This window comes from Hyla sarda, chromosome 5 (assembly GCF_029499605.1).
Source record: "Hyla sarda isolate aHylSar1 chromosome 5, aHylSar1.hap1, whole genome shotgun sequence".
In the NCBI taxonomy this organism is placed as follows: domain Eukaryota; kingdom Metazoa; phylum Chordata; class Amphibia; order Anura; family Hylidae; genus Hyla; species Hyla sarda.
The window spans coordinates 126347334-126371301 of record NC_079193.1 but is presented as its reverse complement, the minus strand read 5'-3'; the positions used below and the strand labels follow the sequence as shown (position 1 = coordinate 126371301).

The following is a 23968-nucleotide window of genomic DNA, read 5'->3' as shown; positions in this document are numbered from 1 at the left end:
GCCACCACTATTTCCTATAATTGAGTATTCTTATTCTCTGAATACAAAGATTAGGGGGAGGAATTTAATGGGGAGGGGAGGGGAGAAAAGGGAAGGGGGAGGGGGAAATGGGGGGAGAAGAAAGGGGGAAAGAAGAGAGTAAAAAAGAAGAAAGAAAGAGAAAAGGGGGAGGGGAAGAAGCGGGGGGGGGGGGGACATGAAGGGGGTATAACATTCCAATAATTCTAATTTATGATGTTCCTTACTTATTTGTACATCTGACTAATATCTGATTGTGTCATTGTTAATATTTTTCTTTTTCTCGTTATATATTCGGATTCCCCTTTAAGATCCGCGTTGACCTCCGGATTCCTCACAAATCTGCCCACCAGATGGACACCTCACGCCTCCCATGGTAAGTATCTCAAGTTTTCTTGGTTGTTGTTTTTATTTTTATCTTATTTTTTGTTGTTCTTTTGTTTTATATTAGTTTTATCTATCCATGCAGATGTTACTACATCTGCAAACATCTTATGCTGGTTGTACCCATTATGGGAAGGGTGTGGGGACGACGACATTTTTGGGGGAGTTTATGAGATCAGAATGTAGATAAAAATGTATATATAAGAAGGGAAAGAAAAGACGGAAAGGGGGGGGAAGAGAGAAGGGGATGAGGGGAGGGAGGGGGAAAGTGTTTGATATTTCTTGGTGAGGATTAGGGACATCTAGATAATTGTTTAGATCTGGGGTTTATCGTCTGTTTATCTCTTGTCTTTTAAATCCTAATAGAAAGGAGTATATTTCTTGTTCTCTTTGTGAGTTCCATCATTATGTCCATTTTCCATGGATCCTATTGGTGAATCATGTTATTAGTTGTTTTTTGTTGGTTATTATTACTTTACTTAAGGCTGGTTTAAAAGGAGGCTGCTTTATAAAAAAGCTGAGAATGTAAAGCCCTCATTCAATCCCTGTGGGCTCAAGGCTTTAAGCCTGTAAATCCATTTTGCTTCAGTTTTTAATAATATTTTATCAATATTGCCTCCTCTTGGGCCAATCTTGGGTTTTTGAATTCCCCAGAATTTCAGGCTTGCAACGTTTCCTTGATGTGTTTCTCTCATATGTCTTGACAAAGGGGTATCTGTGCCCGTTCTTATTGTACTCAGATGCTGTGCAATTCTTCTTCTCAATTGTTGGCTTGTCTTGCCAACATAAATTTTAGGGTATCCACATTCTGCCATATAAATGACTCCCTCCGTTCGGCAGTTGATAAATTCTCTAATTTCGAATTTACGTCCATCTATTGGATTGATGAAATCCTTTTTCTTGGATATAAATTTGCAGAATGAGCAAGATCCACATGGGTATGTTCCCTTTGTTCTATTTTCTAACCATGTTGCCTCTCGCTTTTCTGAATAGTGACTTCTCACGAGATGTTCTCTAATATTACGTCCTCGACGATAAGTGACGCTGGGATATGGAGTAAGTACCTCTTTTAAATCTGTATCAGCCAACAATATTGGCCAGTATTTTTTCAATATCGTCATTACCTGTCTGTTGTTCTGACCAAACGTACCTATACAACGGATCAGCTTTTGGTCTGGTGCTGATACCTTTGATCTTAAGAGTTCGGACCTTGGAGTAGACCTAGCCCTGGCAAAGGCCCTATGTAGGGTCTTCTTGGGATATCCTCTCGCCACAAATCGTTGGTATAAAAGTTTGGATTCTGCTCTCAGGTACTGCCCTGTGGGAATACCATTCTTGAGTGGTCGGGGATGGTAGCTTCCCCCACTGCAGAAAACTGTTAGTAGAAGTCTCTTTTCTGTAAATTTTTGTCTGTACGCTGCTTCCAGGTCCGAGAGAGATCTCTAAATCGAGAAAATTGAGTGTCTCTGTGTGGATTTCTGAGGTGAAGTGCATGCCAATTTCATTGTTAAGTGCCCTAACAAACTTATTAAAGTGCATGGCCATGCTCCCCCATAAAATTAAAATGTTGTCAATATAACGACCCCAAAATAATATGTGCTGTGTAAATTCGCTGTGAGTGTCAGAAAAAACTACTGTGTCTTCCAACCACCCTAAAAATAAGTTTGCAAAATTTGGTGCACATGTCGTACCCATAGCTGTGCCTCTTCGCTGTAAATAAAAATTCCCATCAAAAACAAAATAGTTATGTGTTAGTAAAAATGATAGAAGTGTGTGTTAGTAAAAATGATAGAAGTGAAGTGACAAACTGATTGTGACTAGTGAATTGTGGCCCCCTAGTGCACAGATAATATTCCACCGCCTTAATACCCAAATGGTGTTGTATGTTAGTGTAGAGTGCTTCTACATCCAAACTTGCTATATGTGTATTAGGCGGGAAAGGGATCTCTTCGAGTCTGGAGACAGCGTCTCTTGTATCCTTGATATAAGAGGGCAAGGTGGTAACGAATGGAGCCAATATTTGGTCTACGTACAGGCTAACACCTTCCGTTAAGTTATCATTGCCCGAAACTATTGGTCGTCCGGGCATGGGAATTTTCTGTTTATGCAGCTTTGGAAGCGCATAAAAAATGGCCAGAGTTGGTTTATTGTTCATCAAAGCTTTAAATTCATCGTCAGAGATCATGTGTCGCTGTTTAGCTTCCATCAAAAGATTTTTAAGCTCTACAACATATTGTTTTGTAGGATTTGAGTCCAGGCGTATGTATGTAACTTTGTCTTTTAATAGTCTGAGGACCATACTTTTATAGTCATCTTTTGTCATAATGACAATATTGCCCCCCTTATCGGAGGGCTTGATCACTATGTTGTCATTGTCTTGCAGCTGTTTTAGCGCATCTCTTTCCCTGTTTAAGTTGTTAATATGAGACTTAGGTGTTAGTTTCTCTACTTCTACACTGATCACCTTCACAAACGTGTCTATGTGGTTATATTGACTGAAAGGTGGTGTAAGTTTAGATCTAGGTTTTAGGGACGTGAAGGGTGGGGACACAGGAGTTCTCATACCTTTTCATCAAGGAGGTCCACCAGATCTGATACCACTTGTTCGTCCTGTCTCTGTATAGAGCTTCCATCACGAGCTCTACTTTTGTGCATCTTGTGTAAAGCGAGCTTCCTCACGAATAAATTAATGTCCTTCACCCAATCGAAGGAATTATACCTTGGGGTGGGGGTAAATGACAATCCCCTCTTCAATATGTTTGATTGTTCAGTTGTTAGGACTACATTTGTCAGATTACAAATCTGCATTTCCTGGTCTCTTGCTATTGTCGTGGATGTACTGGGTTCTGTAAATAACCCCACTTCTCCCTGTCCCTGAGTTGTATCCCTCCTCCTAAAAAATGGAGAGAGGGATCTTGATTGCCAGCTATCATAGTGGTCATGGATGTGGGAGTGACTGTCATGGCTTGCTGCGTTGGAGGTAGGGGCTGTGTTGATGAGCAAGAGAAGGGCGCAATTGAGCACACTGATGTAGTTGTACCAATAACCCCTGAGGGTTGAGATGTCATATTTTGTGGCCATATCTGTTGTTGTTGATTGTAACTGGCTATGGCACCCTGCTGTGCTCCTCTAGCCTGTTGAGATGTAGCTTGTCCCTTTTAATTGGAACCACTCTGATTGTATTGATGCACTTCACCTCTGTGTGGATAATTAGGGTTTCCTCCCTGTCCTCCTCCTCTATTATACTGGGGTCTGCGCTTCTTTTTATTTTTAAACTTATCCTCATTTGAATACTGGTTCTTACTACTACTTTGGTCCTCAGATTCAGAAATTTCTGACTCAGAAATGTCAGAATATTGGTTGTTTTGATTTATAATAATCTGTGCCTCTCTTTGTATATATTAGACCTGTCTCAAAATCCTTTTTATCTCTCACGTATTTGCGATGTTTTCGCTCTTTGATGTCAGATTGAAAACTCTCAATATGTTTCTGTAATTTTTGTTCAAGGTTGCTAAACTCGGTTTGAGACTTAAAAGTTTGGATTTGTTCAATTTGACCCTCTAATTGAGTAGTTAGTTTTGTGAACGCTTGTTTCTCATATCTTAGTAGGTATTCTAACATCCGTAAGGAATTAGCTGTACATAATTCCTGCCAGCCTCTGATAAGCTCAAGGTCTTCTTGGTGTGAATTAGGTGTTATATTGATTCTCAATCCTCTGTACACTATTTTTTTCCTGGCAGTATGTCTCCAAACTGGCTATCTCCCACCACGATCTCAGATATTGTTTGTACGTTTTTTGCAAGTTCTTAAATGCAGCATTTATGTCAATCAGATTTAGAGGTAATTTTTTAGCCGAAAAGACGTGCTATGCCTTACTCAAAAACATGTATTACATGTAGTACATGTATGGAGCCCCCGAAGACAAATACATTTTCCTGCATGTGGTTATGATTTTTTTTCAGAAGTACGATAAAATCAAACCTATATAAGTAGGGTATCATTTTAACCGTAAGGACCTACAGAATAAAGAGAAGGTGGAAATTTTACTGGAAAAATGCACTGCGTAGAAACAGAAGCCATCAAAATAAAAAAAATAGCCTTTTGTCGCACAATTATTTTTTTGACGTTTCGTCTGGGATTTTTGGGTAAAATGACTGTCAAAGCAAAGCAGAATTGGTGGCGCAAAAATAAGCCATAATATGGATTTTTAGGTGTAAAATTAAAAGCATTAAGATTTTTAGAAGGTGATGAGGAAAAAATGAAAACGCAAAAACGGAAAATACCCTGTATCATTAAGGGGTTAAAAGAGGAACACAACAAGAGTTCAATGATCCAAACTTTTTTTTAATTTTTTTTATTGATAGTTAATAGTTCCCCCCACATTAGGTTGGCAGTATAGTTCCCTCCACATTAGTTTGGCAGTATAGGTACCCCCACATTAGGTTGGCAGTATAGGTACCCCCACATTAGGTGCAGTATAGTCCCCCACAATTAGGTTGGCAGTATATTTCCCCCACATTAGGTTGGCAATATAATTCCTTCACATTAGGTGCAGTATAGTCCCCCACAATTAGGTTGGCAGTATATTTCCCCCACATTAGGTTGGCAATATAATTCCTCCACATTAGGTGCAGTATAGTTCCCCCACATTAGTTTGGCAGTATAGTTCCCCATATTAGGTGCTGTATAGTTCCCCACATTAGATGCATTATAGTTCCTTACATTAGGTGCAGTATGGTTCCCCCCACATTAGGTTGTCAGTATAGTTCTCCCACATTAGGTTGTCAGTATAGTTCTCCCACATTAGGTTGTCAGTATAGTTCTCCCACATTAGGTGCAGTATAGTTCCCCCACATTAGGTGCATTATAGTTCCCTCACATCAGGTGCAGTATAGTTTCCCCACATTAGGTGCAGTAAAGTTCCCCCACATTAGGTTGTCAGTATAATTCCCCCACATTAGGTTGGCAATATAGTTCCCCCACATTAGGTGCAGTATAGTTCCCCCACATTAGGTTGGCAGTATAGTTCCCAAATTTAGGTACAGTATAGTTCCCCACATTGGGTGCAGTACAGTTCCCCACATTAGGTGCAGTATAGCTCCCCCACAGACATACAGCCTTCAGCCATATACAGTGTGTGGTTGCAGGCTGTATGCCTGTGTACTGCCCCACTTCAGTTCTCCATCCTCCGCTCCTCCGGCCAGGGGTCGCAAACTACTGCTATGGCCTACAGGCTATAGCAGTAGGCCCAGGGACCGGAGGAGCGGTGGTCAAAGTACTTAAGATGACATGCAGGTAACTTACCATGCACACGTTTCCTCTTCTCGATGCTCCGCTCCTCCTTTCCTATGGGTGCACGCACCGGACGTCAGTGACATCCCTGCGTGTGCTACCTCCCGGCGGCCCTTGCATTCTTAAAGTCTGGGCCGCAAAAAGGCAACCGGGACATCCTTGTGACACAGGGATGTCCTGAATGGGCTGATGGGGAACTATGGCCGCGTGCCCACAGAGAGGGCTCGCCGTGCCACCAGTGGCACGCATGCCGTAGGTTTGACATCACTGATATAGGGACATAGAAAGGCACGGAGTTTATACAGGGAAGCAAAAATGCATAAGGTTGGCAGTATAGTTCCCCCACATTAGGTGCAGTATAGTTCCCCACATTAGGTGCAGTATAGTTCCCCTACATTAGGTGCAGTATAGTTCCCCTTACATTACTGCACCTAATGTAAGGGGAACTATACTGCACCTAACGTAAGGGGAACTATACTGCACCTAATGTGGGGGAAGTATCCTGACAACCTAATGTGGGGGAACTATACTGCACCTAATGTGGGGGAACTATACTGCACCTAATGTGGGGGAAGTATCCTGACAACCTAATGTGGGGGAACTATACTGACAACCTAATGTGCGGGAACTATACTGACAACCTAATGTGGGGGAACTATACTGACAACCTAATGTGGGGGACCTAAACTGCCAACGTAATGTGGGGGACTTAAACTGCACCTAATGTGGGGGAACTATAATGCACCTAATGTGGGGAACCATACTGCACCTAATGTGGGGGAACTATACTGCACCTAATGTGGGGGAACTATAATGCACCTAATGTGGGGCACTATATTGCACCTAATGTGGGGGAACTATACTGCCAACCTAATGTGGGGGAACTATACTACACCTAATTTGGGGGAAATATACTGCACCTAATGTCGGGAACTATACTGCACCTCATGTGGGGGAACTATACTGCACCTAACGTGGGGGAACTATACTGCACCTAATGTAAGGGGAACTATACTGCACCTATAGTGCCCCCACATTAGGTGCAGTATAGTTCCCCCACGTTAGGTGCAGTATAGTTCCCCCACGTTAGGTGCAGTATAGTTCCCGACATTAGGTGCAGTATATTTCCCCCATATTATGTGCAGTATAGTCCCCCACATTAGGTGTAGTATAGTTCCCCCACATTAGGTTGGCAGTATAGTTCCCCCACATTAGGTGCATTATAGTTCCCCCACATTAGGTGCAGTATAGTTCCCCCACATTAGGTGCAGTATGGTTCCCCACATTAGGTGCATTATAGTTCCCCCACATTAGGTGCAGTTTAGGTCCCCCACATTACGTTGTCAGTATAGTTCCCCCACATTAGGTTGTCAGTATAGTTCCCCCACATTAGGTTGTCAGTATAGTTCCCGCACATTAGGTGCAGTATAGTTCCCCCACATTAGGTTGTCAGGATACTTCCCCCACATTAGGTTGTCAGTATAGTTCCTCCACATTAGGTTGTCAGTATAGTTCCCCCACATTAGGTTGTCAGTATAGTTCCCCCACATTAGGTGCAGTATAGTTCCCCTACATTTGGTGCAATATAGTTCCCCATTTTAGGTGCAGTATAGTTCCCCCCACATTACGTTGGCAGTTAAGGTCCCCCACATTGGGTTGTCAGTATAGTTCCCCCACATTAGGTGCAGTATAGTTCCCGACATTAGGTGCATTATAGTTCCCCAATTTAGGTGCAGTATAGTTCCCCCACATTAGGTTGTCAGTATAGTTCCCCCACATTAGGTGCAGTATAGTTCCCCCACATTAGTTGCAGTATAGTTTCCCCCCATTAGGTGCAGTATAGTTCCCCCACATTAGGTTGTAAGTATATTTCCCCCACATTAGGTGCAGTATAGTTCCCCCCATTAGGTGCAGTATAGTTCCCCCCCATTAGGTGCAGTATAGTTTTCCCCCATTAGGTGCAGTATAGTTCCCCCCCATTAGGTGCAGTATAGTTCCCTCACATTGGTTTGGCAATATAGTTTCCCCGCATTAGGTGCAACATGTGTGACACAGGGATGTCCTGAATGGGCTGATGGGGAACAATGGCCTCGTGCCCACAGAGGGGGCTCGCCGTGCCACGCGTGCCGTAGGTTTGACATCACTGATATAGGGACATAGAAAGGCACGGGGTTCATACAGGGAAGCAAAAATGCATAAGGTGGGCAGTATAATTCCCCCTCATTAGGTGCAATATAGTTCCCCCACATTAGGTGCAATATAGTTCCCCCACATTAGGTGCAGTATAGTTCCCCCACATTAGGTGCAGTATAGTTCCCCCACATTAGGTGCAGTATAGTTCCCCCACATTAGGTGCAGTATAGTTCCCCCACATTAGGTGCAGTATAGTTCCCCCACATTGGTTGCAGTATAGTAACATAATATAACATATAATTTCCCTGCATTAGGCAATATAATGCCCCCACATTAGGTGCAGTATAATTCCCCACATCAGGTGCAGTATAGTTCCCTCACATTGGTTTGGCAATATAGTTTCCCCGCATTAGGTGCAATATAGGTCCCCCACATTACGTCTGCAGTTTAGGTCCCCCGCTTTAGATTGTCAGTATAGTTCCCCCACATTAGGTGCAGTATAGTTCCCCCACATTACGTTTGCAGTTTAGGTCCCCCACTTTAGGTTGTCAGTATGGTTCCCCCACATTAGGTGCAGTATAGTTCCCCCGCATTAGGTGCAATATAGTTCCCCCACATTAGGTGCAGTATAGTTCCCCCACAATAGGTGCAGTATAGTTCCCAACATAAGGTGCAATATAGTTCCTTCACATTAGGTGCAGTATAGTTGGCAGTATTGTTCCCCCACATTAGGTTGTCAGTACAGTTCCCCCACATTAGGTTGTCAGTACAGTTCCCCCACATTAGGTGCAATACAGTTCCCCCACATTAGGTGCAATACAGTTCCTCCACATTAGGTGCAATACAGTTCCCCCACATTAGGTGCAATACAGTTCCCCCACATTAGGTGCAATACAGTTCCCCCACATTAGGTGCAGTATAGTTCCCCCACATTAGGTGCAGTATAGTTCCCCCACATTAGGTTGTCAGTATAGTTCCCCCACATTAGGTGCAGTATAGTTCCCCCACACTAGGTGCAGTATGGTTCCCCACATTAGGTGCAGTATAGTTCCCTCACATTAGTTTGGCAATATAGTTCCCCCGCATTAGGTTGTCAGTATAGTTCCCTCACATTAGGTGCAGTATAGTTCCCCACATTAGGTGCAGTAATGTGAGGGAACTATACTGACAACCTAATGCAGGGGAACTATTTTGCCAAACTAATGTGAGGGAACCATACTGACAACCTAATGTTGGGGAACTATACTGCACCTAATGTGGGGAACTATACTGCACCTAATGTGGGGGAACTATACTGCACCTAATATGGGGGAACTATACTGACAACCTAATGTGGGGGAACTATACTGCACCTAATGTGGGGAACTATACAGCACCTAATGTGGGGAACTGTACTGCACCTAATAGGGAACTATACTGCCAACCTAATGTGGGTGTGACGGACTGACTCCGCCAAAAGTGACTTCTCCTTCCGGATGACAAGCCCCAGCGTATCACAGGCAATATCCCCAGGCAGAACTAAAGATTATTGCATCCTTGTACCCAAAGAACCAGGCAACACCAGTCTTCAGGTATAAAATCAGACCTCTTTATTGTGGAACAAGTGTCTTCTTTTATAGGAAGGACATCACAGGGGGAAGGGTCAGTAAAGACAATACAGGTGACAGTGAGTCTGGGAGATAATCCAATAAAAATAGCTCTCCCTATACAGTGCCTTGAGTGCAAAAGGTGGAGGTGTGCAGAAGTCGGACTGTGTGCAAAAAGGAGAAGCATGTGTAGAATTAGTGTATTGCACAAAAGGTGAATTGTGTGCAAAATGTGAACCATGTGAAAAAGGTGTATTGTGTAAGGGAGGTGGACAGTGTGCAAAAGGTCAACAGTGTGCAAAAGGTAGACCATGTGCAAAAAGGTGTATTGTGCACAGAAAGTGGACCGTGTGCAGAAAGTGTATGAAAACAGTAAATAAAAGTATTTTAACTCTGAGCTTTATGTCACTGGACAACATCAACTGAGGGGTACAAATAGTGATGTCCTAAAGTCCATCCAAGTAAGTAGGGTGACTCTAGGATCCATCACAGTGCTCCCCCTTTTTTCACGGCAGATCCACTTGGGGCTGTCCGGGCTTCAACCACCAGACGCAGTTGTCCTGGTCCTCCTCTTGGTTGGGGTGTGCGGCAACAATGTAATCTAACACCAGCAAACCCTGTATGAAGCTTACTGGGGCTCCCCTCAGAAAATGTTTCTGCTTCCCACCCCTCCCCGGCCAGGGGAGGTGGAAGGCCTGGCCCATAGTCTGTGGGAAGGAGGCTAGCTTCCGAGCCCCTCCCAAGCAACCTTTCCCAAAGGAAAACTCCATCTGTCACCAGTTGAAGGGGCAGGGGGCTTCTTCACTCGGTTGCAATATCTGCCACTGAGGAGCCGCACCGACTGTGCCAACCCCTGTAAGGTTCCACAGCCGTCTGGGATCCTGACTGGACCGATGCAGGGACCACAGTCCCATCTGTAACTACAGACCTCCCGGCAGTCTTCAGTGCTAGGCAAATTGTAGCAAAACTCTGCACTGATGCCGGCACTTCAGCCGGAGAAGTGATCACTAGGTGGAGAGGAAGGTCAACTACCTTCTCACCTATTTGCAATGGCTGGCGCTGGGGAGGCAAACCGACCACTCCATCTCCCAATATGGAATTCTGCAGCGGGGGAGCTGCACCAACTGTGCTTTCACCAGTACCGTTAAACAGCCGCTGGGGATCCAGGCCGACTGCCTGCGATCCCGGCTGTACCAGTGTAGGGATCACGGCTCCCTCTGTAGCTGCAGTATTCATTGTTGAGCAGAGTATAGTAGGACTCTGCCCTGAAGCAGGCGCTTCAGCCGGGGCTGTGCTCAGTAGATGGAGAGGGAGGTCAACTGCCTCCTCATCCGGTTGCAACCTCTTGCGCTGGGGAGTTGAGCCGACAGCTCGATCTCCTGGCGTAAAATTCTCCATTTGGGGAGCTGCACCATCTGTGTTTGCTCTTGTGCTGTTAAACAGTCTCTGTTGATCCAGACCAACTGCCTGCGATCCAGGGTGGACTGGTACAGGGATCACTGACCCCTCTGTAGCTGTAGAGCTGGCACTGGTGTCTGATGCTGGACAGAGTGTAGCAGAACTCAGCCCTAATGCCGGCGCTTCCACCCTGGTGTCCTGACCGGATACTGCTAGAGCGTCGCGGTCTGGTGTGCAATCCAGGGGAAGGGGAAGACAGAGACCAGCCATCTCATCTGTGCTGGTTTCCTCAGCTGTACATGGCTCGTGACCGTAGAAATCCCCCTCAAACAAGGACAGGTAGTCTTCCTCGAGGTACCATTCCTGATACGTCAGCCAAGATAGATCCGGTTCCAGGTCTGGCACCTCCAACTGCGGCAGCATCTCTCTCCGCTTGTCCTGGATGTCCCAGAGTCTGTATGCCTCGCTACGGCCAAAGTCGTACCTCTCCTCGAATGCATCCCACAATAGACCAGGCCAGCCGAAGTCTGTCCCTTGCGGAGAACAGGCTGTGTTTGGCTCCAACTGCCTGCAGCTTGCCCACCAGTACAGGGCACGGTAATGAGCCTCGAGCTCCATTTCTTTCTGCACCAATCTGTGCAACTCAACCATTTTGCTGCCCGTGGGTTGCTCTCTGAGGTAGCAAAGCCGCAAGTGGACCTGTTCCCTGAAGCACTGTTCTGGGGTGGGCAGGACTTGTGCTCGGCTTCTCACCGACTCCTCAAGAACAACGTCCCAAATCTGCAAGGGAATTAAGGCTCTCTCTTGCATGGACATCTCTTCCATGGCATACTGCAGCTTTGCTATACGGAGTTGTGTCAGCTGTGTAAGGACCCTGTTCACACTCTCTCGTGGAGGATCTTTGAAGAGACCCAGGAACCATTGCACCTCTCTTCGGAAATCCTCCATCCTTACAGGCTCTTCCTCGCCAGGGTAAGTTGCTGAGACCGGGGTCAAGCCAGCGGCTGTATCTCCCCCAGCTGGGCTGGTCTCAGTGTCGATCCTGGAGAAGTCAGATCCCACCGTTGCCACCAATTGTGACGGACTGACTCCGCCAAAAGTGATTTCTCCTTCCGAATGACAAGCCCCAGCATATCACAGGCAATATCCCCAGGCAGAACTAGAGGTTATTGCATCCTTGTACCCAAAGAACCAGGCATCACCAGTCTTCAGGTATAAAATCAGAACTCTTTATTGTGGAACAAGTGTCTTCTTTTATAGGAAGGACATCACAGGGGAAAGGTCAGTAAAGACAATACAGGTGACAGTGAGAAGTAGAATTAGTGTATTGTGCAAAAAGTGGACCGTGTGAACCATGTGCAAAAGGTGTATTGTCTAAGGGAGGTGGGCAGTGTGCAAAAGGTCGACAGTGTGCAAAAGGTAGACCATGTGCAAAAAGGTGTATTGTGCACAGAAAGTGTACCGTGTGCAGAAAGTGTATGAAAACAGTAAATAAAAGTATTTTTAACTCTGAGCTTTGTCACTGGACAACATCAACTGAGGGGTACAAATAGTGATGTCCTAAAGTCCATCCAAGTAGGTAGGGTGACTCTAGGATCCGTCACAGTGGGGAACTATACTGCACCTAAAGTTCCCCCACATTAGGTTGGCAGTATAGTTCCACCACTTTAGGTCGGCAGTATAGTTCCCTATTAGCTGCAGTACAGTTCCCCCACATTAGGTGCTGTATAGTTCCCCACATTAGGTGCATTATAGTTCCCCCACATTGCGTTGGCAGGTTAGGTCCCCCACATTAGGTTGTCAGTATAGTTCCCCCACATTAGGTGCAGTATAGTTCCCCCACAATAGGTTGTCAGTATAGTTCCCTCACATTAGGTGCAGTATGGTTCCCTCACATTAGGTGCAATATAGTTCCCCCACATTAGGTTGTCAGTATAGTTCCCCCACAATAGGTTGTCAGTATAGTTCCCCCACAATAGGTTGTCAGTATAGTCCCCCCCCCCCCACATTAGGTGCAGTATAGTTCCTCCACATTAGGTGCAGTATAGTGCCCGCACGCGTCCTCCTCCTCGATGCTCCGCTCCTACGTTCCTATGGGCGCATGCACGGGACGTCAGTGACGTCCCTGCATGTGCTACCTCCCAGCGGCCCCTGCATTTTAAAGTCAACGCTGGGCCGCAAAAAGGTAACCTGGACATCCTTGTGACACAGGGATGTCCTGAATGGGCTTTGGCCGCGTGCCCACAGAGGTTCGCCATCACTGATATAGGAACATAGAAAGGCACGGGGTTCCTACAGGGAAGGAGAAATGCATGGGGTTCATATACGGAAGTAGAAATGCACAAGGTTCATACAGGGGAGCAGAAATGCACGGGGTCTCTACAGGGAAGCAGAGATGCACGGGGTTCATACAAGGAAGCAGAGATGCAAGGGGTCCATATAGGGATGTAGAAATGCACAGGGTCCATACAGGGAAGCAGAGATGCATGGGGCTCATACAGGGAAGCAGAAATGCACGGGGTCCATATAGGGATGTAGAAATGCACGGGGTTCATACAGGAAAGCAGAAATGCACGGGGTCCATATAGGGATGTAGAAATGCACAGGGTTTAAACGGGGGAGCAGAAATGCACGGGGTTCATACAGGGAAGCAGAAATGCACGGGGTCCATACAGGAAAGTAGAGATGCACAAGGTTCATACAGGGAAGCAGAGATGCACGGGGTTTATACAGGGAAGCAGAAATGCACAGGGTTTTTTCAGAGGCCTTCATGTCAGCATTCATTACGCAGCAGCTTTGAGAGAAAATCATGTCAGGAGGGATGTACAGGAGAAATAACACTCTAGTATGTTCATCCTTATCCAGGGGAAATTGAAAAGGAGGGGGAAATTGATTTTGGCAGTGTCCCCATATTGAAATCTACACTTGCAGAATTCTGCAAGTGGAGGTTTAGATTAAATCATTTTCCTGTCTAGTACCAAGCACGTACCTGTACGCCCATTGTTTCTGTTCACCACTGGTACCCGGACGGTGAATGGAATGGGATGCCTGCAGAAATTGTTCAGCAGGCATCCCGTGCCTATGCCGGGGGGGGGGGGGGGGGCTCCTGAGCACCTGGCCCCCCCTGTCATGTTGGTCAATTCAGACCAGAGATTTGCGGCGATTCCGGGTCATATGGGTGACCCGGTAAATAAGGGTGTTCAGGGCTGTCCATGACCGCTTTGATCACCATGAAGTAATAGAAGTGAGGTAGCAGGGGTGCCACCCCTCCTATCTCTGCTATTGGTAGGTCTGAAGCGGCTAACCAATAGCCGATCGGGGAGGTGGCGTGAGGGTTCAGTTCAGTTCCCCCGCTCTGCCCACCCACAGTAGTCCAGGCAGAGCGGGGGAACTGTGATGTGGGCGACGTCGGCGATCCTCGTCTAGGTGTGGCGGGCGGCGATCGTGCTGTTAATGGAGCCAGGAGGTGAGTAGTTACCTAGCAAAATCTGGAGGACAACAGTTTGGAGATCACTGCCTCTAAATTGTGGCCATCCAGATCTTGCATAACTACAACTCCCAGCATGCACTGACAGACCATACATGCTGGGAGTTGTAGTTTTGCCACAGCTGGAGGCACACTGGTGGGGAAGCACTGAGTTAGATTCTGTTACCTAACTGAGTTTTTCCTCACCAGTGTGCCTCCAGCTGTGGCAAAACTACAACTCCCAGCATGCACTGATAGCCGAAGAACATGCTGGGAGTTGTAGATATGCAACAGCTGGAGGCACGCAAATACAATGCTCAGCATGCCTAGACAGCCATTTGCTGGTGCATGCTGGGAGTTGTAGTTATGCAAGATCTTGATGGCTACATTTCAGAGACCACTGCACAGTGATCTTCAAACTGAGGCCCACCAGATGTTGCCAGGTAACTACTCACCACTTGGCTCCCATCAACAGCATGATCGCTGCCCACACTCGGTAAGGGACCTCCACCACTGCTCGCATCACAGTTCCCCCGCTCTGCCCGCACTATCGTGGGCGTGCAGAGCGGGGGAACTGAACTTTAACCCTTGAGCCACCTCCCCGATCTGCTATTGGTCGGTCGCTTCTGACCGACCAATAGCAGAGATAGGTGGGGTGGCATCCCTGCCACCTCACTCCTATCACTTCAGGGTGATCAAAGCTGTCTTGGACAGCCCTGAACACCCTTATTTACCGGGTCACCAGAGACCCATATGACCTGGAATCGCTGTAAATTTCCCGTCTGAATTGACCAACATGGGGGGGGGGGGGTCTCAGGAGCCTTTCAGGCATTGGCACGGAATACCTGCTGAAGGATTTCAGCAGGTATCCCGTTCCTTTCACCGCCCAGTTACCAGTGGTGATCAGAAACAATGTGGGCGTACAGGTACCCTCTTGGTCCTAGACAGGTAAATGATTTAATCGAAAAATCCACTCGCAGAATTCTGCAAGTGAAGATTTCATGTGGTGGCCGCCGCCAAAATCCATTTTCTCCTCCTTTTCAATTTCTTCTGGATGAAGATGTATATGCTACTGTGTTATTTCTCCTGTACGTCCCTCCAGACATGATTTTCTTTCAAAGCTGCTTCCCTGTAGCGCTGTGTTTTGTGGCTGATTGCCAGAGCCTGTTAGAGATTGCCTATACCTGAGACATCAGTGCCGGTCTTTGTCTCTTTACCTGTGTGTTTGCTGCTATTGCATTACCTGAGCACGCCTTCTGGATTCATTCTCTCGGCTCACTGTGCACACATAGCATTGGAGTCTGATGATTCTCTAAGCAGCGCTGCAAGCAGTATTGGATGGTGCATTCAATGTTGGACGCCACAATGCAGACACATTTTTTTATGGAATGGAATGAAAAAGATGAATATTAAGTTATGAGTGCTAAGAATTTAGAGCATTAAGTGTCAACCCTTGCAGAAAACAGAGTCCTGAGGGGGTTAAGAAACTTTAAAGAGCCAGCACTGTATAACGACGACACTGTTTTCATGGATAACTAGCTGAGTACCCGGCTAACCTAATCCTTGTTGGGGAGGAAAATAAACAAAGGAGGACGCTTTTGACTTCATATCCCTTCCTCATATATTGTTGTCATATCCCAACCCATTATCCTGTCCCCCTAGCCCGTCCTCCTAGCCCGTCCTCCTAGCCCTGTTCTCCTATCTCGACCTCCTAGCCCGACCTCATATCCCGACAAATAATGTGTACCAGGTATTGAAATATCTCCAGCCGTACGGAAGTTATGTGGGAACATACATTTCCCATTGATTTGCATGGGACTTTAAACAACAACCCCGACCCTCACAAATGGGGGTAGTTAAGGGTTAAATTAACTATCCTATATTTAAGTGGACATATAAGAAACATGTGACCAAGTATTATCGAAATATCTCCAGCTGTTTGGAAGTGTGGGAACATACATTTCCCATAGACTTGAATGAACCCAAATGAGGGTGAGTAAGGGTTACATTTCCTATCCTATGTTTGTTGTTGACATATAAGTGACATGTGTGCCAAGTTTCATGTTAATATCTTTAGCCGCTTGGACGTGATGCTGGAACATACACACATTGGGGGGAATTTATCATTGTACTAGCTGAATACCCGGCATTGCCCGGTTTTTCCTTCCCAATCCTTGTTGGGGAGGAAAATAAACAAAGGAGGAAGCTTTTGACTTCATATCCCGTCCTCATATATTGTTATATCCCAACCCCATATCCTGTCCTCCTATCCCGTCCTCCTATCCCGTCCTCCTATCCCGACCTCCTATCCCGACCTCCTATCCCGACCTCCTATCCCGACCTCCTATCTAGACTTCCTATCACGTCCTCCTATCCCGACCTCTTATCCTGACCTCCTATCTCGACCTCCTATCCCGACCTCCTATCCCGTCCTCCTTTCCCGACCATCCCGTCCTCCTATCTCGACCTCCTATCCCGACCTCCTATCCCGACCATCCCGTCCTCCTATCTCGACCTCCTATACCGACCTCCTATCCCATCCTCATATCCCGACCCGTAATATGTGTACCAGGTATTGAAATATCTCCAGCCGTACATACATTTTCCATTGATTTGCATGGGACTTTAAACAAAAACCCTAACCCTCACAAATGGGCGTAGTTAAGGGTTAAATTAACTATCCTGTATTTTAAGTGGATATATAAGTAACATGTGACCAAGTATTATCGAAATATCTCCAGTCGTTTGGAAGTTATGCAGTAACATATATTTCCCATAGACTTGTATGGGACGTCAAACATAAACCCCGCCCCTGGCAAATGAGGGTGAGTAAGGGTTAAATCACCTATCCTATGTTTGTTGTTGACATATAAGTAACATGTGTGCCAAGTTTCATGTTAATATCTTTAGCCGTTTGGAAGTTTTTGTGGAACATACATACACACACACACACGTTGAGTTTTATATATATAGATATAAAGCAAGTGTTTTTTTGCGTCTTTTTTTAGCGCAAATTTTGATCTAATTCTTCATCACCTTTTCTACGGTTAAGTTTACCATAGAGCATTTTCTACTGTAGAATCAATTTACTAACTGCTTTTTTTTTTTTGCGACAAAAAAATATGCAAACTGCATTTTCTTGCGCAAATATACACTACCTCGGAGGACACGTACCAAAGTGTCTAATTTTGGCACAGTAAGGACTGCTACTCCCATCATGGGACAGACTCTGCCCATGATGGGAGTTGTAGTCCAGTGGCTGAGGGGCAGATCGCAGCAGGTCATTCTCCAGAAACCCGCTGCGATCCGCATTTATTAACTGTAAAAGTCGGCGGTACATGCGGCTCCACTGCGATGCCACTGGCTTCTATATACAGCTGTCATAATTCATAATCCCTGCCGCTGGGAGAGGGGAGCTCTGATTGGTGAAAAGCTATTAACCAATAGGAGCTCCAGTCTCTCGGCGGGGATTATGAATTATAAGAACTGTATATAGGAGTCGGCGTGCAGCGCAGTGTAGACTCATGTACCGCTGGCTTGTATAGTTAATAAATGCGGATCGCAGCAGGTCTCTGGAGAATGATCTGCTGCGATCTGCCCCTCTACCCTTTGACTACTACTCCCATCATGGGACAGAGTCTGTCCTCTTGATGGGAGTAGTTGTAGTACAGCGGTGCTGCTGAGGGATGGCACTTGCACATCCCCCGGCTGCGGGACATTTAGAACTACTACTCCCATCATGGACAGACTCTGTCCATGATGGGAGTTGTAGTCCAGGGGCTGAGGTGCAGATCACACCAGGTCATTCTCCAGAAACCCGCTGCGATCCGCATTTATTAACTGTAAAAGTCGGCGGTACATGCGGCTACATCGCGCTGTCACCGGCTTCTACATACACTGTCATATTTCATAATCCCCGCCGCCGGGAGAGGGGAGTTCTGATTGGTCAATAGCTATTCACCAATCAGAGCTCCCGTCTCCCGGCGGGGATTATGAATTATGACAATGTATATAGGAGCCAGTGGCAGCGCGATGTAGGCGCATGTACCACCGGCTTTTTAATTTAAATGCAGATCGCAGCAGATTAGCATCTGGAGATCTGCTGCGATCCGCATTGCATAATGCCGTTGACGGCGGATTGCGCAAGTCCTTTGCGCATTCCGCCGTTTATAAACGGCATTCAGTTAACCCGGCGATGCGCGGCATCGCATGGGTTAACTGTCAGAAGTCCCACTTTTTCCAGCAGGGGACAACTTCTACAACACCCCCCAGGACCATCTGTCGATGGTCCTGGTCAGTGATCACTGTGATTGGTCCCTGTGGACCAATCACAGTGAATGAGCTGACTGGGGGGTAAAGTTCATTTCCCCTGCTCTGCCTCAGGCCCTCAACAGCTGGAGGCACACGGGTTGGCGGCTGTGGCGGGTAAGTGGAGGAGGCGGCGGCATCTGCATCAGAGACAACAGTGAAGCTTGTCACTGCTGCTTCTGGTAGTTTCAAAACTACAACTCCCAGCATGCCCAGACAGCCAAAGGCATTCTGGGAGTTGTAGTTTTGCAACATCTGGAGGGCCGCAGTTTTGAGACCACTGTGCAGTGGTCCCCAATCTGTGCTCTTCCAGATGTTGCAAAACTACAACTCCTAGCATGCCCAGACAGTCCAGGCATGCTGGGAGTTGTAGTTCTGTAACATCTGGCCCTTCAGATGTTGAGGAACTGCAATTCCCAGCATGCCTTTGCAGTCTGGGCATGCTGAGAGTTGTAGTTTTGAAACATCTGGAGGGCTACAGTTTGGACACCACTACACAGTGGTCTCCATACTGTTCTCCTCCAGTTGTTGCAAAACTACAACTCTCAGCATGCCCTTCGGCTGCCTGGGCATGCTGGGAGTTGTAGTTTTGCAACAACTGGAGGCACACTGGTTGGGAAACATTGTCTGTTTCCTAGCTCAGTGTTTCCCTACCTGTGTGCCTCCAGCTGTTTCAAAACTATAACTCCCAACATGCACTGACAAACCGTACATGCTGGGAGTTGTAGTTTTGCAACAGCTGGAGGCGCACGTGTTGGGAAACACTGAGTTAATTAACAAACTCTCAGTTTTGCTTGGGACCCCTATCTTTTTGTGCAGTGTTTTATATTTTTGATATGTCCGTTGTTTCCACCGTGAAGGTTTTTTTAAGGAAGAATCCTGAATAAAGACTTACATTTTACTTCTACTTGCTGGCTTTTCTACAGTTTTTCAACAAACTCTCAGTGTTTTGCTACCAGTGTGCCTCCAGCTGTTGCTTAACTACAGCCCCCCATGATGGGAGTGGTAGTTTAGCAACAATTGGAGGCTCCCTGTTTAGGAACACGCTGCATTATGTGTGCTCTTCCCAGGGGAGAACACAAAAAAATTTACTAACCCATATTTCTTGTTTTTCTTTTCTTCTCATCTCAGATACGGAGGACTATGTCAGATTCGGTGGACTGTGATGATGACCAGCATTTTTTTATTTTTTATTTAAATAAAAGGGTTAACAAGGGCTGTGTGTGTGTGGGGGGGTGTTTTAAAAAAATAAAATTTCAATGTGTCTACGTTTTTTATAATTGAATTTTTAGGGTTAGTAGTGGAAGCCGTCTTACAGACGGAATCCATTACTATGTCTGGGCTTAGCGTTAGCCCCAAAATCAGCTAGCGCTAACCTCCAATTATTACCCCGGTACCTACTGCCACAGGAGTGCCGGGAAGAGCCGGTACCAACAGGCCCGGAGACTAGGCGGTAACAGGCTGGTGTTATTTAGGCTGGGGAAGGCCAGTAACAATGGTCCTCGCCCACCCTGGTAACGTCAGGCTGTTGCTGTTTGGTTGGTATCTGGCTGATACTGAAAATAGGGGAACCCTATGCGTTTTTTTTTTTTTTTTAAATAAATAAATAGATTTAAAAAAAGTGTGTGGTGCCCTCATTTTTTCAGTATCGACCAGATACCAACCAAGCAGCAACAGCCTGACGTTACCAGGGTGGGCGAGGACCATTGTTACTGGCCCTGTCCAGCCAAAATAACACCAGCCTGTTACCGCCTAGGCCCAGGAGGGCCATTTTTGACGCTCCGGGCCTTTTGGTACCGGCTCTTCCTGGAACCCCTGTGGCAGTGAGTACCCGGGTAATAATTGGGGATTAGCACTAGCTAGCTAAACCCCAGCTTAGTAAGGGATCCTGTCTACAAGACTCCTTCCACTACTAAACCTGAAAATTCAATTATAAAAACACAACACATTGAAAAAAAAAATTATTTAAAAAACCACTCCCCCACAGCCCTCATTAACCCTTTTATTGCCATTTAAAACGCTGTTCATCGTCGCAATCCACCAAATCCGACATAGTCCTCCGCATTCACGTATCTAAATTTTGAAGGAAAAAAAAAACAAAAAGTAAATTTTTTTTATTTCCAAACATGAGCAAAAACGCTAGAAAAAATGCAAGAAAGATTGACTAAATGCAGGAAAAAGCTGGGACAGTTTTTCTGGCATTTTTGCTGATTGACAAAAAACCTCAATGGAAACCGACCTCAAAACAATAGAACAAAATCCCTACGTCCATTTTTCCTGTGAGGTAGAGAAGGAGTGTACAGTAGAGCGAGCGAGGGGGGCGTTTCTATATTTGCACAAGATTTATCGCAACCTACTATCCCGTCTTCATATCTCGACCTCCTATCCCGACCTCCTATCCCGTACTCATATCCTGTCTTCTTATCCCGACCTTCTATCCTGTCCTCCTATTCCGTACTCGTATCCCGTCCTTCTATCCCGTCCTCCTATCTCGTCCTCCTATCATGACCTCCTACCCCGACCTATCCCATCCTCCTTTCCCGTCCTCCTTTCCCGACCTTCTATCCCGTCCTCATATCCCGTCCTCCTATCTCGTTCTATCTCGACCTCCTACCCGACCTCCTATCACGACCTGTCCCGACCTCCTGTACCGTCCTCCTATGTCGACCTCCTATCCCATCCACATTTCCCGTCCTCATATCTCGAATTCCTATCCCGACCTCCTATCCCGACCTCCTATCCCGACCTCCTATCCCGACCTCCTATCCCGACCTCCTATCCCGACTTCCTATCCCGACCTCCTATCCCGACCTCCTATCCCGTCCTCATATCCCGTCCTCATACCCCGACCTCATATCCCGACCTCCTATCTCGACCAGTAATATGTGTACCAGGTATTGAAATATCTTCAGCCGTATCAAAGTTATGTGGGAACATACAATTCCCATTGATTTGCATGGGAGTTTAAACAAAAACCCCGACCCTCACAAAGGGGGGTAGTTAAGGGTTAAATTAACTATCCTATATTTTAAGTGGACATATAAGTAACGTGACCAAGTATTATCAAAATATCTCCAGCCGTTTTCAAGTTATGCAGTAACATACATTTCCCATAGACTTGTATGGGACTTTAAACAGAAACCCAGACCCTGGCAAATGGGGGTGAGTCAGGGTTAAATTACCCATCCTATGTTTGTTGTTGACATATAAGTAACATGTATGCCAAGTTTCATGTTAATATCTTTAGCCCTTTGGACGTGTTGCTGGAACACACACACACACGCACACATTGAGTTTTATCTATATACCGTATTTATCGGCGTATAACACGCACTTTTTAGGCTAAAATTTTTAGGCTAAAGTCTATGTGCGTGTTATACGCCGATACACCCCCAGGAAAGGCAGGGGGAGAGAGGCCGTCGCTGCCCGCTTCTCTCCCCCTGCCTTTCCTGGGGTCTAGAGCCCTGCTGCCGGCAATTCTCTCCCCCTGGCTATCGGAGCCGCTGACCGTTCTGTCCCCCTGACTATCGGTGCCGGCGCCGATAGCCAGGGGGAGAGAAGCGGCGCCGACAGCCAGGGGGAGAGAAGGGGCAGCGGCACCCATTGCCGGCGCCGCTGCCCCGTTGCCTCCCCCCATCCCCGGTGGCATAATTACCTGGGTCGGGTCCACGCTGCTGCAGGCCTCCGGCGTGCGTCCCCTGCGTCGTTGCTATGCATGGCGCGGCGCACTGACGTCATGCGCCGTGCCGTGCACCGCATAGCAAAGACACAGGGGACGCACGCCGGAGGCCTGCAGCAGCGCGGACCCGACCCCGGCAACAGGTAATTATGCCACCGGGGATGGGGGGAGGCAACGGGGCAGCGGCGCCGGCAATGGGTGCTGCTGCCCCTTCTCTCCCCCTGGCTGTCGGCGCCGCTTCTCTCCCCCTGGCTATCGGTGCCGGCAATGGGGCGCCGGCACCGATAGTCAGGGGGACAGAACGGGCAGCGGCGCCGATAACCAGGGGGAGAGAAGGGCCGGCAGCAGGGCTCTAGACCCCAGAAAAGGCAGGGGGAGAGAAGCGGGCAGCGACGGCCTCTCTCCCCCTGCCTTTCCTGGGGGTGTATCGGGGTATACACGCGCACACACGCACCCTCATTTTACCATGGATATTTGGGTAAAAAACTTTTTTTTACCCAAATATCCTTGGTAAAATGAGGGTGCGTGTTATAGGCCGGTGCGTGGTATACCCCGATAAATACGGTATATAAAACTCAACGTGTGTGTATGTATGTATGTGTGTATGTTCCAGCATCACGTCCAAACAGCTAAAGATATAAATATGAAACTTGGCACACATGTTACTTATATGTCAACAACAAACATAGTATAGGTGATTTAGCCCTTACCCACCTCGTTTTGCCAGGGGCGGGGTTTATGTTTAAAGTCCCATACAAGTCAATGGGAAATATGTTACTGCATAACTTCCAAACGGCTTGAGATATTTCGATAATACTTGGTCACATGTTACTTATATATCCACTTAAAATATAGGATAGTTAATTTAACCCTTAACTACGCCCATTTGTGAGGGTCGGGGTTTTTGTTTAAAGTCCCATGCAAATCAATGGGAAATGTAAGTTCCCACACAACTTCCGTACGGCTGGAGATATTTCAATAACTGGTACACATATTACGGGTCAGGATAGGAGGACCGGGATAGGCGGACGGGATAGGAGGTCGGGATACGATGACGGGATAGGAGGTCGGGATATGACAACAATATATGAGGACGGGATATGAAGTCAAAAGCTTTCTCCTTTGTTTATTTTCCTCCCCAAAAAGGATTAGGAAGGAAAAACCGGGCAATGGCAGGTACTCAGCTAGTATATACACACACTAGCTGGATACCCGACGTTGCCCGTTTTTTCCTTCCTAATCCTTGTAGGGGTGGAAAATAAACAAATCCTTCTATCTCGGCCTCCTATCCCGACCTCCTATCCCGACCTCCTATCCCGACCTCCTATGCCGACCTCCTATGCCTTATTCCTATTCTGACCTCCTATCCCGTCCTCCTATCTCGACCTCCTATCCCTTCCTCATATCCTAACCTCCTACCCTGACCTTATATCCTGTCCTCATATCCCAACCTCCTATCTCGACCTCCTATCCCGACCTCCTATACTGACCTCATATCCCGGCCCGTAAAATGTGTACCAAGTATTGAAATATCTTCAGCCGTATGGAAGTTATGTGCGGCCAAATATGTGTATCACAGTATTTTTGTAACTTATGGTGGTTCCACGGTATATAACGGTATTTCTTTCACACACCCCCCAAATCATGTTACCCACCAACGCTGTTCTGCTCCCCCCCCAAATCATGTTACCCACAGCGCTGTTC

General features: G+C 46.7%; 1 protein-coding gene across 4 annotated transcripts in view; it reads left to right on the top strand.

Annotated features, from left to right (window-relative positions):
* The first annotated feature begins 329 nt into the window (after nt 1–329).
* Nucleotides 330–23968, top strand: part of VWC2 (von Willebrand factor C domain containing 2) — an 865269-nt gene continuing 841630 nt past the window's right edge. For all 4 annotated transcript variants that reach the window (XM_056520240.1, XM_056520242.1, XM_056520234.1 and 1 more), the window contains exons 1-2: nt 330–394; nt 1396–1458. The gene's annotated coding sequence lies outside the window, so the exon portion shown is untranslated. The remainder of the gene's footprint in view (nt 395–1395; nt 1459–23968) is intronic.